The sequence below is a fragment of the Lissotriton helveticus genome, chromosome 3_1 (assembly GCF_964261635.1).
Source record: "Lissotriton helveticus chromosome 3_1, aLisHel1.1, whole genome shotgun sequence".
NCBI lineage: Eukaryota > Metazoa > Chordata > Amphibia > Caudata > Salamandridae > Lissotriton > Lissotriton helveticus.
In genome coordinates this window covers 297,606,324-297,626,602 of record NC_136061.1, presented here as the reverse complement: position 1 = coordinate 297,626,602, position 20,279 = coordinate 297,606,324, and the positions used below count along the sequence as shown (strand labels likewise).

The 20,279-nt window shown below is 43.8% G+C and overlaps 1 protein-coding gene across 3 annotated transcripts in view; it reads left to right on the top strand.

Moving 5' to 3' along the window:
- Positions 1-149: 149 nt before the first annotated feature.
- DHX40 (DEAH-box helicase 40) overlaps positions 150-20,279 on the top strand; it is a 418,899-nt gene continuing 398,769 nt past the window's right edge. For all 3 annotated transcript variants that reach the window (XM_078679838.1, XM_078679839.1, XM_078679840.1), the window contains exon 1: positions 150-281. The gene's annotated coding sequence lies outside the window, so the exon portion shown is untranslated. The remainder of the gene's footprint in view (positions 282-20,279) is intronic.

Here is a 20,279-nt window from a genome sequence, read left to right as displayed (position 1 = left end):
ATCGGTCAACATGCAGATGACCAACTTCTTCCGGAGCAATAAGCATCTTTTTTTCCGGTGCAGGAGCACGGCGGCACCTTATTGGGTGGATAGGCAGTCTGTTGCGGGGCGGTTCAGTTTTTTATCCAATCAATGGGCGTGCTGAGAACGACAACAAACAGCACCCTGCTCGTACCGCCCCTTTTGAAACCAGCTGTCTTCCCCCTATATTGAAGTTGCTTAGAATCGGTAGGAAAGTAGTGGCTTTCGGGTGTTTATGCTCTTCGCTTGGTAGGAGGGAGGTAAGATCCGCGTTCATAAATTAACGCTTTATTCGAGAGGGCTGTCGTGTAGTCTTAGGATGCGAGCTACTTCAGGTCATGTTTAGACTATGTATAGTGACGGAGAGCTTTACAATAAAGGGTAATAGGATGATAGCTTGCACAACATCTGCAGTCCCCCTTGGGGGGAGGTGTGGGGGGAAAGGGGGTAGTCGCTTGCGTCTGAGGATCTGAGTTTCTGAGTTTCTGCCTGTCGAGTACCAGGTCAACTTTTAGCGAAAATAGCTTGGTCCTGAATTATGCAGTGCTTTAAAGGTTATGCATAATGTCTTAAATTCTAGACGTTTTGCTATGGGTAACCAGTGCAGAGTGACCAGTGATTGGGTTGCTGATTTATGTTTGGGAATTGCGGCAAGAAGTCGGGCTGCCACTTCTAGAAATTGGGCCAAATGCAACCCTTTTTGCATGTTACTCTCAGGATACTGAGGGCGAGCATTTAAAGCTTCTCGGTGAGGAAATGTGGGGGGAAAGAGCGTAGAATAAAACAGCCAGCCAACAGACACAACATATTGTCCAGAGCACTGTTGGGCAATACATACTTAACCAAGCATTAGAAATGCAATAGGTCTCAGGGGTTTTTTGAGTTAGAGAAAATGGCCTTGTAAATGGCAATGTATTTTAGGCATGTGTCTTGGAGTGTGAGCATGTGGTGTGTGTTGGAAAAATGTGTTTTGCATTTGAATATTAGCAATGGTGGCGTGCTGTGCTTTAACGCATTATCTTGAAAAGGTAAAGTGTAGCATAGAGCGATTGCTACAATATTTTATGGTGGATGCATTAACAATTGATAGGTGCATTGATGGGTGGTGGATGTGTGTGCCTGTAGGAATTGTGCAGTGATGGCTGGTGGTATGTGTGCTTGTGTGGCTGTGAAGCGTACAGAGATGGATGGTAATGCGTGTGCTTTGTAAAAGAGTGCACTGACAGCTGTTGATGAGTGTGCTTACTGAAAGAGTGAACTTTGGTGGTGTTGTGTGTGACTGATGAAAGTGTGCAGTGACAGCTGCTGGTGTGTATGTGTGTTTGGTGAAAGCATGTACTGACATTGTGTGTTGTGTGTGTGGTGGATTTGCGGCACTGATGCATTGTCGTGTTTGTGTTTGGTGAAAGCGTACATTGATGGCTGTTGGTATTTGTGCCTGGTGAAAGTATGCACTGACGGCTGGAGGTGTGTTGTTTTGTGTGTTTTTTTGTGTGTAGTGATGAGTGTGTGCTGGTGAGAGGCTGGTGTGTGTTTAGTGTATGTGGGTGTGGTATGTGTGTGTGGTGTATGTATGTGGTGTGTGTGTGGTGTGTGGGTTTGTGTGTGTGGTCCTATGTATGTGTGTGGTGAACTTAGTTTTAGTGTTTGTCTCCCGCACACTCAGACAGTGTCCCTACACATATACACTGCTCACTCTGCACATCCACACTGTTTATTCGCATAGTCACACACTGTTCAACCTGGACATTCACACACTTTGCACCCTGCACACTTACACACTGTTCACTCTGCATACTCACATACTCACACACTGTTTACCTTGCACACTCACAGCTGCAGTCACTGTCACTCTGCAGTCACTGTTACTCTGCAGTCACACTCACTCTGCAGTCACTCGGCAGTCACTCTGCAGTGACACTCACGCTGCAGTAACTCTGGAGTCACACTTACTCTGTAGTCATTCTGCACTCGCACTCACTCTGTACCTGATCTCACTCTGCACTCACTTTGCACCTGCAATCACTCTACACTCACTCTCCAATCACACTCACTCTGCAGTCACTATGCAGTCACACTCACTGCAGTCACCCTGCAGTCACACTCACTCTGCAGTCATTCTGCACTTGCACTCACTCTGCACTCACTCTGTACTCACTCTTTGTGCACTCACTTTCTCTGCACTCTGCACCTGCTCTCACTTTGCACTCACTCACTGTGCACCTGCACTCACCCTGCACTCACTCTGCAACTGCATTCACTTTGCCCCTGCACTCACTGTGCACTCACTCTGCACTCAGCATTCTGCACTCACTGCCACTCTGCACTCATTGTGCATGCGCTTTGCAGTAAATCACACTCGGCACTCACTCACTGTCACTCTGCACTCATTCTGCATGCACTCTGCACTAACTCACACTCTGTACTCACTCACTCTCATTTTGCAGTCGTTCTACTTTACCTTTGCACTTATTCTGCACTCACTTCTGTCATTCTGCACTAACTCACACTCTGCACTCGCTCTCACTCTGCACTCAGTCTCAAACTGCACTTACTCTCACTCTACACTCACTCTCACTCTGCATTTACTCTCACTCTGCATTCACTCTCATTTTGACTGTTGGTACTTATCTACACGCAGCACTCTACAGCACACAGCACTCTACAGCACACAGCACTCTACACTCAACTGCACACAGCACTCTACACTCAACTGCACACAGCACACTGCAATCAACAGCACACAGCACTCTGCACTCTACAGCACTTCTCAGCACACAGCACTTCTCAGCACACAGCACTCTTCAGGACACAGCACTCTTCAGGACACAGCACTCTTCAGGACACAGCACTCTTCAGGACACAGCACTCTTCAGGACACAGCACTCTTCAGGACACAGCACACAGCACTCTACAGCACACAGCACTCTACAGCACACAGCACTCTACAGCACACAGCACTCTACAGCACACAGCACTCTGCACTCAACTGCACACAGCACTCTGCAATTAACAGCACACAGCACTCGACAGCACACAGCACTCTACAGCACTTCTCAGTACACAGCACTTCTCAGCACACAGCACTTCTCAGCACACAGCACTTCTCAGCACACAGCACTCTACAGCACACTGCACTTCTCAGCACACTGCACTTCTCAGCACACTGCACTCTACAGCACACAGCACTCTACAGCACACATCACTCTACAGCACACAGCACTCTACAGCACTCGACACTACTCTAAAAGAAAGTAAGCATGAATGCACTATTTTCCTCACACTATTCCTGACATTTTCACACCTAAGCAGAGTATCACTGTGCACGATAAAAACAACCCCAAATAACTTCCTCCTTCATACCAAATTATTTCTTTATCGGCCACACTGCAACCACACACGTCCGTGTATGGATACTTCGGTCTGCGCCAAAACAAACAAGTTTGCATACTGTGAAATGGAGCAACACTACTGACAGAAGCGCAGTATACATACATCATGTAATACTACATGTTTGGTCAAATCACTTCGCATTCTTTTTATGCTCAAGTCTTGTTGAATTTTGTTAAAGCGTGTCTATACGAAATTCAAGATAATCTGCGTAATTCCGTTTTAATAGAAAGAAACTGGCCTTCACTGAACAGGCCATTGTATCGCGGGGCTCGAAATAAAGCTAAAGAAAACATTGGAACATTCCCCGACATAGTTCTAGCAAGGCAAATGTTTAGGTGAATTCTTCTTAAAAAGCAAAAAAAAAATGCCATCAGGATGTGCTTTTTCTCCTACTTCTACTTAGTTTCTCTCTTCTTGTTTACCAAGTAGAAACTACAAAGGTTATGGACATGCCGGATTTCTACGTGAACCGTCTCCTGCATTTTTTGCGCATACTCCATATATAGTCCATACTTCCATTTCAACTTCCACCATTATTCTCTTGATAGTGGCAGTATATCCCTCAGCTGATTAATCAGTCTGTGCCTCATTTAAAAAATGTCCACAGCAAACACATAAACAAATCGGTGAATCTGAATGAAAACTCGGGAGCCACCATGCGCGCACACAGAGCTGAAGAAAAATAAAAGCACAGCAGTGAACACGCTACAAGCATCTGCCTTCAATTACCGGCACCTCTGACAGCTGGTAATTGAGAATTTATGGCATTCTCCTGAACGGGGAGACAGCATGCGCGCACACACAGCTCAAGAAAACGACAGAGTTGTGAATGCGCGAACATCTGGCTTCAATTACCGCGGACCCTGACATCTGGTAATTGGGAATTTATGACATTCTCCTGCGCGTGTCCGCACGGAATATGCAGGAAGTGGAGAGAGCAAACTTCCTAAGGGCCTATTGCGTGAAGCCTTACAAAAACACAGCCGTGAGAGAACCAATTGGCAAGCAGATGGCACACAACACCACGAAAATTCTCGCGCACTAAGGAATTTTTTCATTACTTATCAGAGCATTTTCTGAGCCCCCTAACAAAACGGCTCGGAAGCTCCGCCCACACTTTGTGTGGGGCGAAGGCCGAGCCCTAAAAAACGAAATACTAGATATTTCAATTGGAATGTAAGTAATAGATTGTTATCTCAGTTACAACCTTCAGTAAGGTGCTACTTCCCTCTTCAGGAATTTTCCGTCCTCTTTTTAGGTAGAAGAGATATCCAGATTACTGTCCCCAGTCATGTGTGAGCGTAGGCACTGATTGGGTACAGTTGCAGGTTACCCAAAATACCCCACTGATCAAATGCACAACTCAGTTTGCCTTTTTACCAGTTGTAGTTGCCAAAAAATCTTAATGTAGTCCATTCGGCAAACTCATCTACGTGAGCTAGTCTTACATTCTGGTTCAAGGCTAAACCTCGCTTTTACCTCCTCATTGGCGTTGCAGTTCTAGTTGTTCATATACAGACCACACAGCAGACGCTGTGCTTCTATGGTGGCCATGGCAGCGACCTCAATGGTGGGACATAGAGCACTGAATGGAGTCTCCGTGGCGGGCCACTGTAGCAGCTCTCATCTTTGGAAGGGATGGCCTCCTCGGCCAGAGCTGACAGATGCTCAGGTACGGCAGTTGCAAACTCGAGGTTGTCGGGGATTTTCCACTTGGCACAGCTCCTCTCTCCGACATCAGCAGCACCAGTGTGCCAAACTCCTGTTGGATTGCCATGCAACACAATGATACTCGATCTTGCCAAAGCCTTGGTCCAGTTCACATGAGAAACCACTCAGAGAAACTGGGAGATCCTCTGATAGACCTGGATGTTCCCTCATATCTGGAGCATGCTGGGCTTCTCATGCTGCATGGCAAGGCACATTCCTTCCCTCAGCAGGCATGCAGTCAGGCTTCTTTGCACTTTTGGCAGACCCCCTGTTTGTAAAGCAGAAAGTGCACACTTAAGCTGAAGTCCCCTCACCTCAGGGAGACTGACTGTCAGGCAGACAACAGCCCTATATAATCATCAACTCTTAAGTAAATCTGCGGAGCACTCCCTTCCTTGGTTATGAAGAACTTGGAATGGGTATTATTGAAAGGGATGTGGAGCCTCTGTCTAAGGCATCATAACTGGTCCTGGTTGGTTTGATTTTAATTGTAACCTTTTGGCTGTTCCTCAGACACAACATGTCCGACTCTCACATCTGGTAGTTTGTGGCTGGGCTCCAAGCAGGTGTATCTAAAACATAGAAGTGGGAGATCTCTGCACCTGACTGTCATCAGCCTTACTAAAGCATGAGTAGGAGACCGACAAAAGGGTTGGTTCTGCCTATAAAGTTCCTTACCTCGAACAACACACTGCAGTCCCAATTCTCAACTTGAGCATCTATCGAATGATAGTACTGAGGAAGAACCAATCAGCAGCTTTTTGCTAACAAGGTTGTCATTGAGTTTCTAAATGTAGGCCTGCCTTTATCCTCCCTTACTTCAATGTCTGGGCATCCAAACAATTATACTCAGACACGTAAAGAGACCTACTACCTCACATGTGCTACACATTCCCTGCACACACATGCACTCATAACACTGTATGCTGCCGCTACAACTATGTGTCGCTCCCATGCATGGACTTCACTGTGTTCGCTGTGAAGGTAGGATCTTGTTTTAACAGAAAAAGGCGTAGGCCTTTTGGCATACTCTAGATTAGCGTGATGCTAGGACCAAACACAAGTCAAGATTTTAGTTTCACATACAGTTGGGCTGGGGAACACAGCCACTTACTATGCAGGGAGCATTCTTGTCCCAACAGCAAGTGATAGCTATGTCTGTGGGTGACATCAGTACAATAACCCTAGCGCTATTAAAAAATATAGCTTATATATATATATATATATATATGTGTGTGTGTGTGTGTGTGTGTGTGTGTGTATATATATATATGTGCGTGTGTGTATATATATGTGTATGTGTAACAAGCAACTTTGTGGGAAATGGGACAAGGCGAGTGTCTGGTTAGTGCATAAAGGAGTTATGGAGCTCATTTAAATCTCTACATAGTAGTAAGTAATTGACATAATGTGTTTAGTACTTGTGCAACTTCAGCTGACAAGTTTTATATGCCTGAGAACAGGAGCAGTACAACTGTAGGGCATCTATTTTGAAGTGTATATCATTAGCAGGGTACGTTTATGGGCACACATAAAGTAAGTTATGTTCGTCTAGAGTTGATGGGGATCATTTTATATGGGATCCCTCTTCTTAAGCATCTTCCAGTCTTCGAAGATGTGTCCTAGTGTGATCCGTTATTTGATTGGGGTAGAGGGAAATGTTACTAGAGGGCAGGTTCCCACCAATAATATGTTTACTGAATGTTTTTTTTCTAGCACCAAATTCTTTATATTTTCACTGCCTTAAGCTGCAATTTGGGAAGAACAGCAAAAATATGAGCACTTTAGGAAGCTAAGCCTTGTGTAATGTGCATATAAATTGAACGTAAAAAGTCAGAAAGAGATCTTACAATGTTCAGTCATGTGTTCACACTGAAAATATTTCTCACACAGTAAAATTGTTCATCACCATTGGCTTTAGCACAATCACTCGCCACATAAAATCCTTCTTGGTTGCGCAAATCGTTGAGTGGTATGACTACGCAGCTTGCATTTTTTGTTAGTCCAGCATCTTTTTGATTCGATTTGATTTTGGTTTTGTATAGCGCTCGAATGCCCGGAGGCGTCTTGGCGTTGCTGCTGACAAGTGCGGTGCTGCAGGGAGAATAATTATTACTGATTAATGGCGTGTAAACAGCCACGTTTTTTTTTTTGCTTCTGAAAAATCAGGAAATCGGAACATTTCTTTATCGCCAGGGGTAGGCCATTCCATGCTGTAGCTGCCTTCAGTAGAAAGCTCCTACCACCCCAGGCAGTACTCTTTGCTCTGGGGGGGGTGGGGGATAGTAGCATTGCTTCTGAGGATACGAGCTTTCTGCCTGGGAGTACCAGGTCAACTTTTTGAGACAATAGCTTGGTCCTGAATTATGCAGTGCTTTAAAGGTTATGCGTTATGTCTTAAATTCTAGACGTTTTGCTATGCAGAGTGACCAGTGATTGGGTTGCTGACTCATGTTTGGGAATGCCGGCAAGAAGTCGGGCTGCCGCGTTTTGTAGAGTTGGGAATGTTTGTAAAGACTTTTTCCGGATACCAATAAAAAGAGCATTTCCATAGTCCAGCTTGGTCAGTATCAGGGAGGTAACAACAGTTTTTTGAAGTTCGTTCAGAATAAATGGACACATTTTCTTTATTAGTTTTAGTGTGTAAAATACAGAAAAATCGAATGCTTTCACTTTTTGGCAAAGTGGAGCTTATCATCAAAGATAACTCCCAGGTTCCTTCTATTCTGAACTGGCGTTGGTAAGCGTCCCATATTCTCAGGCCACCAGGTTGGCGACCAAAAAGATCTGTTGTTTCCGAAAAGTAGCACCCCTGTTTTGATGGTATTTAACTTTAGGCAATTTGTTTTCATCCAATAATCGATTTAAGCCATGCTGGAGCTGAATCTATGACCCACTTCTTCCTGCTCTTTGGAGACTGATGCCACAATTTGTGTGTCATTGGCATAGGACACAACTGAGAACCCTAAGGATTTTATCAGCTTGACCAGGGGGGCAACATAAAAATTGAAGAGTGTGGGGCTTAATGAAGAGCCCTGTGGCACCCCACATGGCAAACTGAATTGTTTTGATGTAAAACTGCCCAAAGCTACATGGTTTCTTCTGTTTGAAAGTTTTTCAGTATAGTCAGGGCTATGCCTCTTAATTCCCTACTCCATTAGTTGGTTGATCAGGATAGTGTGGTTAACCTTGTCAAAAGCAGCTGAAAGATTAAGTAGGATCAAGACGGCTTGTCCACCTTTATCCATGGTCTATCTGAGTTCTTCAGAGGCGGCAAGCAATGCCGTTTCTGTGCTGTGAGCCTTCCTAAAACCATATCGGAAGGGTTCCAGAAAATTGTTGCAGTCGATGCCGTCCATCAATTCATTATTTAATGCTTTTTCCATTAGGTTGACCGGGAAAGGGAGTCTAGAGATGGGCCTATAACTACTGGGTTCCTAGGGATCAAGATTGCTTTTTTTCAGTGTTGGCAAGATGGATGCCGTCTTCCATTCAGTGGGAATATGTCCTGTACTGAGCACTTTGTTGAGGATTTGTGTGAATTGTTCTGCAAAGACCCTTGGGGATAAATGTATAATTTTTTGGGGGTAGAGGGTCTAGTGGGTACCCTGATTTGCATGCTTTTATAAGTTTCAAAACCTACTCTTTTTTTAAGGGAGAGAATCTATCAAACATTGTAGGTGAGTTGTTCCCAGGAGGTGTGGATTCTTTATTATGATTTAATGTGAAGGAATCTAAAACCTCAGTGACTTTACTTTGAAAGAAACTGGCTAGGGTGTCGCAAAAGGTTTTATTTGCTGTGTCATAATTTTTTATTATTGTTTTAGATAATTTAGTTATCGTGCTAAAAAGTTCTATGGCTGAATTTTCGGCCAAAGTAATTGTTTCGGTAAAGTATTTTGTTCTCTCCCTAAGGATCAGTATTTTATATTCAGCAATGGCTTTTTGTAGGTCACTCTATCAAGAGGATCGTGTTTAGATCTCCATATTCGTTCTAGTTTCCTACATGTTTGTTTTTGAAACCTTAGGTACTCTGAGAACCAGGGTTTAGAGGGGCGCAGTGACAATGTTTTTGCACTTTTTTAGGTGCTAGAATATCCATGGCCTTTTTCACCCAGGTGGTATAACTATGTGGCGCTATATCAACATAGTCGTGAGCCTATTAAGGGAAGTGTATCTAGCAAGGTTTTTTCAAGCTCATGTGTGTTTATTTTGCTCCATGATCTGAAATGTTGGGTCCCTAAGGATGCAGCTCTCACTACTTTTTGTGATTGAGGTGGGCTGATAGAGAACACACAGCCTTATGGTCTGACCATAGCAGGGGAAGAATATCTATAACTGCCAGATGTTTATTGTTTGTAAAACTACCATCCAGTGTATGGCCCGCTGAGTGGCTGGAGCCTTCAATTCTCTGGTCAAGACCTAGAGTCTCCATGAGTTCTAACAAATGGATGGTGACACTGCCCTTGCTGTTTTCTAGATGGTAATTGAAGTCGCCCAGAACTAGATAATCAGAAATGGTGACACTGTGCGCTATTAGAGTGCTCATGTTAGAAAGAAAATCTTCTCTTTGCCCCGGGGACCGATATAGTAGTGTTCCATTTAACGAGTCATTTTTCGTTAATTAAATTTGAAAAAATATGTTTTCGCAACTTACAACTTCCTTGCCTGGATGGAAACAAATCTATCAACTAAATTTCCCCCCAAAAAATTTCTACCATGCAATCATAAATAAACTGTAAATAAATGAATCCCCCGCGTTTGATTTACAGAAACAAACCCGGTAGATTTTTTGAATTTACAGAACTATTAACAGTCTTGCACAAATCCACTTGATACAGTTTTCTTTCCCAAACCGACTAAGAAATATTATAAGACAGGATAATTGTCACTCTTGCTCTGTGGTTACCTGAGTACCACCCACACCAAAGGATCGAACTAGTGTTTCTCCTTGGTATAGATCACATCCACTATATATCGATTGCTGCCTGCCACTCGCACCAATATCCGCAGTGCATTTGGTATGGCTGGTTCTACAATGACTGCTCTCCTGCCTTTCATGACAGTCCCCTTATTCCTTTGGTTATTTTATCATTCCTCGGAGGGTATGTCTAACTACTTAACCCTGCTTCCAGTTACTGGGCCTCTTTTGCTCCTGGAACTACCCATGGATTAGTATCTTTCTGCTTAACAATTCTTCCAAGGCTTGGCCACTGTTGCTTTTTGGCAACCTTCTTTTAGTAGGCTCTAGTTGCTTAACAATGCAAGGGTTGATGCCACTCGCTTCTTGAAAGAACCTTTATAGTATGTTCTGTTTGCTTAATCTTACTCTCATTGGCAAATTTGATTGCTCAATCATACCTCCATTGGCATATTTAAGGGTAACCTAGCATGCAGCATTTCGGCCTCTGTCAGTCTTCGGTAAACAGATGCTGTTTTCTGACTTTTTAACTTTGCTGCCAGAGGTTATGTTCCTGAACTGACCCCTTATAGTAAGCTGTGTTTGCTTACCCGTGTCTCTAGTCGTTTGACTATTTGGCTTCTGTTGCTCCCGCATAGAGTCATATTGTATATTATGTGTGGTCGCACTGACCCCCCTGAGTGGTGGCCTCTGCTCTATGATGCAGATCATCCTAAAGGTTATACGTATTCATCTACGCTTGTTCTGCTATTTCGCTGTGTTCAAGAATGTTTCCACACCTCACATAACTCACCTACCACCTCCCATCTAGGTTAATGTACAACAAGCACCCTTTTCAACCACGCTCTCCAAAAGGGCACCTAGGAACCTAATGCAAATATTGGAGAGCTTTGCAACCCCTTCATGGGTATGAGGAGCTAAATGAGTGCTACCATACAGTAGTCAGTTTCTCAGCCGGATATTAAAGTACAGTATCCCCAATGGAATAGTATCAAAAATATATAGAAGGTTACAGGTATTAAGCACATTCCATACTCCGCTGATGACATTTTATTACAGCATACAACACAAACGCCAATTGGCCAACTTGAAAAGACGTATTCTCAAGCACTTGTAACACCTGGATAGCCGTAAGCGTTTTACACTGAAGCTTACCCTTCTTTTCTACAGTATTAACTATTAAGTGGGCCTAAGCCCTAAAATAAGCTTGTTACAAGTCTAAGGTTTTATTTTAGGCCTAGGTTTTGAGCCAGCTCGCCAGACTATCTTTTTCCCTCACTAAATCTTACCAAAAATGCATCCAGGGAGTGGCTTTTGATCAGTAGACTTCATCCATTGTTCTGTTAAATTGTAAATCACTTTTTGTTTCCACCATCACAGCAGCAGCGGGACTGCACACATTGACTCCCTTCACTTAGTATGACTAGTTTCAGGTTTGTGTATTAATCAGTTAATTACAACTTTTACAATTACAAACGATGAAACATCTCCAACGGCTCGAATCTGCTAATCGATTCATAAAATATCGTAGTGCAATACATCAAGAGCAAATAGCAACAAATCTTGATTTTAGCGCAGAGCATAAAGACGACAAATGAATCAGTCTTTACTTAGCAGCTGTGCAAATGCGCCATAAGTTCACATAATTGTGTGTTATCAGAAGTCCAGAAAGTGCTCTCAATTTTTAAATAGTTATGGTGCAAAGAAAGTGCAATCTCACAGGTATAAAATAAATTAGGAACATATTTAAACTTTAAGTTGTACCTGTTTTTAAAAATTAAAACGTTGTCACACATTTATTTTTTAAACACTAAGTGTGCAGAAGGAAGTGCAATCTCGCAAGTGTAAGGGCGTGTTCTGTTTTTACAGTTTGTACACTACAGTCCCTTTTGCTTCCTTCCTGAATTCAGGTGTTGAGTGTTGCGTCACGATCGCAGGGTAGCTGGGCTGTTGGTATGTGACCTGAGGTTGCAGGAATCGTTGGGGTACTTGAGATCATCTGGTCAAGTTTCTCCAGATATTTGACAAGTCTGCAGCTTAGTTGCATGTCCGTCCCGTTAAAGCAGGCTAAAACTAATAGCATGCAACTATGAAGGGCTTTCTGATTCTAGATGGGTAGAAGAATTATTTTCTGATCTTCCATGTAACCTTTGCATATGCATATCTCATGAATTAGTGTCTTTGGAACTAGGCTGCAAAGTCGACATAACCCTGTCATATTTGCTAGCTTCCATGGGGGGCGATGTGAGTATGACAACAGACATCCCATGCGGAATTTCATGAAAGCCCCTTTAAGTTGCTGTTTGATGGCTATACCCAGATATGATTGGGGAGTTAACTGTGTGTGAGGTGACAAAGTAAGCCAGGCTGTCTCTTGGAAAAGAGCTCCTTATTTGCTAATAGTGAGTGGGTGTTGACGTTTTTATTAACAGTTGCTTTGATTTGATGATAGGAGCTGAAGGATTCCCATTGGTCCACGATTCCACGTAGTGACAGGGAGCTGTCAAGGTATACTCAGGCTGTAGAGTGGGTCCTCCCATTCATTTCTATCCAAAGGAGGGAGCTGAGTATTGCTAGACTTCCCTCCTTTAGTTTGAAGCAAAGTTTGCTGAATGCGTCCTTCCTCTATATTGACTGCCTGGCTAGCCCTATCTCGAGGCTTTCCTTGAGCTGGTGACATGTAGGCTGGTAGAGCGAACAGTGGTTTAAACAGCCTGGTGGTGACTTTCTCAATGTGGAACTCAAGTCCACTCCTTAGGGTTTAGCTGCCAGAGGTGATGGTGGGAATTCGTTTTGCCTGGATTATTATTAGGATGAGTAGGTAGGTCGCCGAACCTATGGCTAATTTAATTAGCTGAAATGCTGATAGCTGTTAGGGAAAGGGATTTCTGTCACATCTGCTCCAGATTTGATTTGTATGTCCCTTTGCTGTCTAGAAGGACTCCCAAATACTTGTATTCCTGAACGTCTTCCATTTTATCTGCCCCCAAGTACCACTGTTTCGAGTGCCGCTGAGGGATTCTGAGAGACATTGGTTTGGACTTTTTTAGGTTGATAATCAGGGTGTTGGTAGCTGAGTTTTCAGCTGTGGTGTTCAAGAGCATTTGAAGACCCATTTTTGTTCGACTGAGGAGGATCAGGTCGTCAACATTCATCAGGCACCGCAGTGGGGTGTTCAGCTATTTTGGCGCGTGGGAATCTACTTGTGCTAGGCTGGCGGGTAAATCAGCTAAAAAGAGATTAAAAAGAGTTGGAATCTCTCTTGAAAGGTAAGAACCTTGTAATTTGGAGCATGAGAAAAACATATGTATTGAATCTGCTCCCATCTGTGTACACCGATTACACATTATACCGACATTACCCCCCCATTTCATAATTTTTGCTGGGCTATGATCGAGATCAAACATGGCCATATAGTGCTGGGTTCGTGATCGTCCTGTAATTAAAATCGTGTTAGCCATTTTAATTGATTCCTTTAACATCAAGTCGTTTACACACAATTTCTCCTCCCATCTATGTTGAATGGCAGAGAGATCATCTCATGCTCCAAATTACAAGGTATTATTTCACAAATACAATTTTTTATTGAGAGACTTACAGGGAGAAAATATACTCTTACACCAGAATTGATCTTATTTGGATTATCAATAGACACTTCAGTAAACGAACAACAATACTTGATCTTTATTATGTTATCTGAATATCGGGCATGCATTACTCAGGAATGGCTCAACCCGCTTCCACCATCATTTACTATGTGGAGGGCCCGCTTACTAGCAAAATTTAACTTTGAATCAGCCATATATGTAACTAAAGGAAGGAAGAAGAAACAATTAGGGATGAAAATTTGGGCTCCGGTACAACAATGGATCCATGAGGAAACGATTTAAATATATATATATATTTTTTTTTCCGTTTAACCTTTATTGGATTTCGTTACTGTCATGTTTTGTTTCATTGTATAATATTTCCTATACATGTAAAATGTAACTGATTTATTTTGTGTATGTTTGCAACCTGAAATCAAAAAAAAAAGAAAAAAAAAAAAAAAAGAAAGGTAAGAACCGTCCCCTAGCTTGATCCTCCCCCATGTGCCAGTATCGAGAAAGATTATTGCTCTCATCCGGTGGTTTGAAATAATCCAGTTGGCTAGTTTGAGCCACAATTTGCCTCTGTCTACTCGATCGAAAGTGACCTTGTAATCTATAAATGACACGGGTAGAGGCACCTTGGTGATCTTACTACGATCGAACAATAAAGATAGGGCTAGTTGGTTGGCAGATGTGCCTGCACCTTTGGAAAACTCAATTTAATTGAACGGAATTCATTTGTTGTCTGATATCAAAGCTTTCAATTTTCCTGAAGGCAACATGCGAAGAATGACTACACAAATCCTGCACACATGATCTCAGCTGTCAAAAAATAGCTTCTTTCTCTTCATTTGCAAAGATGGTTAGAAGTGTGCTTTTTAATTTAATGTATTTTTTATAGTAAGTTTAAATATTTGTTTTGCCTGCACTGCTTTTTACAATATATGTTATGAAGTATTGAAGTGACGATGTAACATAATAGCTCCCTCTGATTTAAGTGCTTGATTAGATGGTGATTTAGTCTGCTCTTCACAAATACTAATGCATGGCACAACTGAAAGTCTTATGGTTTAAACACAGTACTGCTAAAACAGCTGCTGCGTCTTTGAAAGTACTTAGAATTTGTGTTGCAAGCATAAGGTGGCCATGTTCTAGTTATGGCATATATTTGATTTTTACATTTTTATTTATGTGACATATTCTTGCAAACGTTTATTTAGGGTAGAGCCTGCCAGCGCATGCGCTTGTTTGCAACTTTGTGTTCAATAAATGACTTGCTGCCCCCTACATGGCCAGCACAGCCCAACCATCTGTTCAGTTTGCCCCCCCCCCGTCTGGTTTCCCTGTTGCTGTTCTAAGTTGATCTCAGTGTGTCCTTTCAAGAGGGTGTGTTTGGACAGAAAAATCCGACTGTGCAATGCACATAAACATCACTCAAAATGTGCATGAATCAGGATGAAAATGAGGGACGCGAGGCACTGTCCTATGGGGCTGCTCTCCACCCACAGCCCCCATCTGTCATCCCCGTGATCAACTCTCACTTCCCAGTTTCCAGCAGCTTGTCTTTTCTATTAGTGAGATTCCCACCTGGACAGGAATGTCATATTCCAACAATGACAGAGTAGACTGCCTCAATATTCCTTATTCAAGCAGGGCCAATTCATAGTCGTTTTGCCAAAATTCTTCAATCTCTCAACACTTTCCAAAGGGATCTTAAATGGATTCGGTTAGTCTCATTGCTGATGAAATGCTGTTTTTCAGCTGAACATTCACAGCACATCAAAGCACTGCAATGAACACGTAATTACAAGTTCTGCGAGCCACCACGCTAAAACCACACGCTCTTTTTTTACAAAGATTCTCTTTAGTTAAATAATTGTATTTCATTCAGGGGATGCGGCATTATTGTCAAAGCTGCCACCTATTGTGCTGGGGAACCATGTTCGAATCTCCGTGTCGGCTAAATATCAAGTGATTCTGGACGAATCACTTAATCTAATGACTTCATGACAATACTTTCAGGTTGAGTTTGCGCTATTTAAAACTCCACAAAAATATATATTTTGTCGTAATGCAGAAACCTCGCTGCTGAAACAATGACTAGCCTTAAACTTGCTATGATGGACGTCCTCAGAGCCTTTCTGCTAGAAGCAAAGAGAGAAAGAGAAGTTCTTCAAAGCCAGTTGGAGCACATTTTTTTTTAAAAGCCATGAAAGACCAGAGCTGTTAAAAAAAAAAAAAAGAATACACTGGACATTCACAATTAATATTTGATTCAGAATTAACATTTGCTATTGAGCCTGGCTCGATTTGTTTTAACCCTACCCCACACCGAGCTCGCTGTTATTCAAGCTGTTCACCATTAGCTCCCCTCTCCACTGTGCCCAAAGCCACGGAAAGCCCTGGCCCAGCTCCAGCTCAACTACGCTTAAATGGGCACTCAAGCTCTGACAGATACACAGCTTAATAGAGGCCAATAATTCAATACAGTATGACTACACTGGGACCGCTACTAAATCCATCAAGTAGTAAATATCATCTGTAGCCAATGCAAGCTTTTATCTTTCTAATTTAATGTATGTCTGTGTGACGCCTGTGCATTCAGTGAATTTTGTAATTCCGAACTGGGCCTGTCTCAGACATCATATTGACTTTTTTTTAGGTCCGCCTGAGACATTCTATTTTTACATCTGTTACATCGGTCCGTAATTGTACTGTGTACCGGATTTCCTTGCGTCATCATTGAGTACAGTATATTCATTTCACGTGTGGCTTTGCAATATAACAACTGTAGTGAATCCAAAGAATTGGTGAATGTTTTAACTCCCTCCCCTCTCCCCTACTGACAGCAGACAAAAAGCAAATCACCAGATGCACTTGCCTCAAAGGCCTGAAGGAACACCAAATCCACAGAAGCACACAACGCCAACGCCCACCACCAACTCTTCTGAAAAATTAAGTAAAAAGCGATTGAAGACAGAATCTCCACACACGCACACAACAGCAAAGAACTCTTCAACATCATCAAGGAGAAAGCCCAACCCACCAGCGAGTCGCATGACATCCCTCCCTCACAAGACCTCTGCAACAAACTAATAACCTTCAGGGCACAAAAAATTCACTCGACCGCTCGTATTTGTGAGTCAGATTGATTAAGGTCGAGCTATTTTTAGGTCCTACTCGCCCTTTCTGGCAAGTAGGAATACAAACTGACACTTGACCTCTGCCTCTGAAAGCAGAGGAAATGTGACAAGATAGAAAGATTTAAAGGCATCTTTATTGCTCACAAAGTAAATGAGCAATAAAAATGCTTTTAAATCTTGTTAACTTGTCACATTTGCTCAGTTTTCAGAGTTTGAGGTCAAGTGCCTTTCAGTTAGGTCGAGGAGATTTTGTAGTTTACTAGACCTGCAGGTCTAGTGCATTTTTAATGATTTTTCGAGCCCTGACCGTCTTCACCACAAAATCAAGAGCATCTACGACAACCTCGACGAAGACAACCAACACACTGAACCCCCACCAACCACCCCGGCACCCTGAAGCCAGCGATTGACAACTGGACATCCCTGACCACCGAAGAGTCACTGAAGACGATGAAGTCCATCCACTCTGGGGCCCCCATGGACCCCTGCTCCCCCCACATCTTCAACAGAGCCGACAACACCATCGCATCCATGCTCCACCACACCATCAACCGCTCCCTGGCGACCGCCTCGTTCCCAGACGACTGGAAATACGCCAAGGTCAACCCCCTCCTGAAGAAACCCTCGGTGGACCCCTCCGAAAAAAAATTACAGACCCATCTCCCTGCTCCCGTTTTCAGTGAAAGTCTTCGAGAAAGCCATCAACAGCCAACTCGCCACATTCATCGAAGAGCACAACATCCTCGACTCCTCCCAATCCGGCCTCAGAAAAAACCACAGTACAGAAACCGCCCTCCTCGCCGCAACAGACGGCATCTGCACCCTACTGGACAAAGGAGAAACAGTAGCCCTCATCCTCCTCGACCTCTCAGCGGCGTTCAACACGGTGTCTCACCGCACCCTAATACGCAGACTCCATGACGCAGGGATCCAGATCAAGGCTCTCGACTGGATCCGCTCCTTCCTCTCCGGCAGAACGCAGCGGGTCAGACTCCCTCCTTTCCTCTCGGACCCTACACCAACCACCTTCGGAGTCCCCCAGGGGTCCGCCCTCAGCCCTACCCTCTTCAACATCTACATGGCTCCGCTCGCCCCCATCGTCAGAACCTACGGACTCCACGTTGTGTCATCCGCAGACAACACCCAACTCATCCTCTCCCTATCCATCCAACCCAACACCGCTAGGCACAACTTTCGAGAAGGCATGGAAGCCGTCGCCAAATCGATGAAAAACAGCTGCCTACAACTAAACACCAACAAAACAGAAGTACTCATCATGGGCCCAAACCCAGATGCCTGGAACGACACCCGGTGACCCCCGCCCTCAGAAAACACACTAACCCGCAAGGACCACGCACGCAACCTGGGAATAATCCTGGACTCCGAGCTCAAAATGGACCGCCAGATCAACTCTGTCTCGTCCTCCTGCTTCCACACCCTCCGCATCCTACGTAAGACCTTCAAGTGGATCCCCCTCGAACACAGAAAGACTGTCACTCACCCCTTGGTCACCAGCAGACTTGACTACGGCAATGCACTTTATGCCGTAAAAAACAAAAACCTCACCCACCAGCTACAGTACATCCAGAACGCCGCCGCAAGACTGGTCCTCAACCTGCCAAGACACTGCCACATCTCCTAGCACCTGCGCACACTCCACTGGCTCCCCATCGAGGGTAGAGTCACCTTCAAGATGCTCACCCACGCACACAAGGCCCTCCACGACTCCGGACCAGCATACCTGACCAGTTGACTCCAATTCCACACACCCCAAAGGACCCTTCGTTCAGCCCAGCTCTCCTATGCCGTGGTCAACCGCACCAGAAAAAACAGATTGGGTGGCACTCCGTCTCCTTCCTCAAGGCCAAAGTCTGCAACGCCCTTCCGCTCCACCTCAGACAGACATCGCTTCCCATCTTCGCTAGAAACCTCAAAACCTGGCTCTTCGACAGACCTACTCCTTGATGGACCTCAACCTGCACCCCCAGCGCTTTGAGACCCTTACGGGTGAGTAGTCGTGCTTAACAAACACTTGATTGATTGATTTACTCTTGCCTGTTCCCATTTGTTTAGTCGGCGCTGTGGCAGCGTTTACACTGGTGCGGGAAGGCCCAATAAAGTTATATTGAGGGCATAAGGGGCCGTCTGTGATGTGTATTTGAGTCATTTTTCAATATGCGAGAGACACTTTTAACAACAACGGGATCTCTAAGGGGGCGCACACTCCAGGGCAGAACAGTTTGTATAGTGTGCCCTGCTTGAGCATTTGAGGTGTGTAGGCTATCTCTTGCAAGTTACGGCCTGCCAGCCGGAATGAAAGCCATTGCATCTGACCAGCTAGACAGTACGCTTTTAAGTTTGCCACTCCCATCTTCCTGCTGCCTGATGGTAACTGTAGTTTTGCTAGACTGATAATTCTTCGGCCTCTTCCCCATATTAAGTTCGTCAGTATGGTGTTTATTGTTTTAAAGTAGTACAAAGAGACTACTACGGCCAGATTGCTGAAGAAATAAAGTAGGCATGGGAGCATCATCATTTTTAATATGGCATAGCATCCAGACACAGACAGCAGAAGTGGGGTCCAGAAGGATACCTGGGAGGGCAACGGAGGTATTGCTTTCTGGAGGTTCCCCTCTATTAGATCCCATTTGTCTCTGTATATCTGAATCTCCAAGTATTTGAATGTGGTAGATGATACCTTGATCGTTCCGTCTTCAAATAGGACCGCCAGGGCCTGGGGATTATCCACAAAGAAAAACACATGAGATTTTCACCAGTCCAGATTAGAAGAGCGTGAATCTCCTGAGACATTTTATACAGTGAGAGGCCATACCATACCATACATTGACAGCTTGTATCATACTATACAATTACAGCCCGTACCATACAATTCAAAGACACGCCATACCATTTGACAGGCCATACCATACCATACAATGACAGCCTGTATCATACTATACAATTACTGCCCGTACCATACCATTCAAAGACACGCCATACCATTTGCCAGGCCATACCATACCATACTAAACTCTACAATGACAAACCATACCTTACACCTACAGGCCACACTATACCATACCATATAATGACAGACCATGCCATAACGTACTATCCAATATAACCACAGGCCATACCATACCATACCATACCATACAATGACAGGCCATACCATATTATACAATGACAGGCCATACCATATAATTGCAGCCCATACCATACAAAGTCAGGCCATACTATACCATTCAATGACATGCCATACCATAACATAATATACAATACAATACAATACAATGGCATACCACACCATAATCTATTCTACAATGACAAGCCATACCATACCATATTATGATTGCCCATACCAAACCATATCATACTGTACCACACTATATCATGACCGGCCATACCATACCACACCACACCATACTTTGACAGGTCATAAAATACCATACTAAACTTTACAATGACTGGCCATACCATACTATAGAATGATAGGCTATA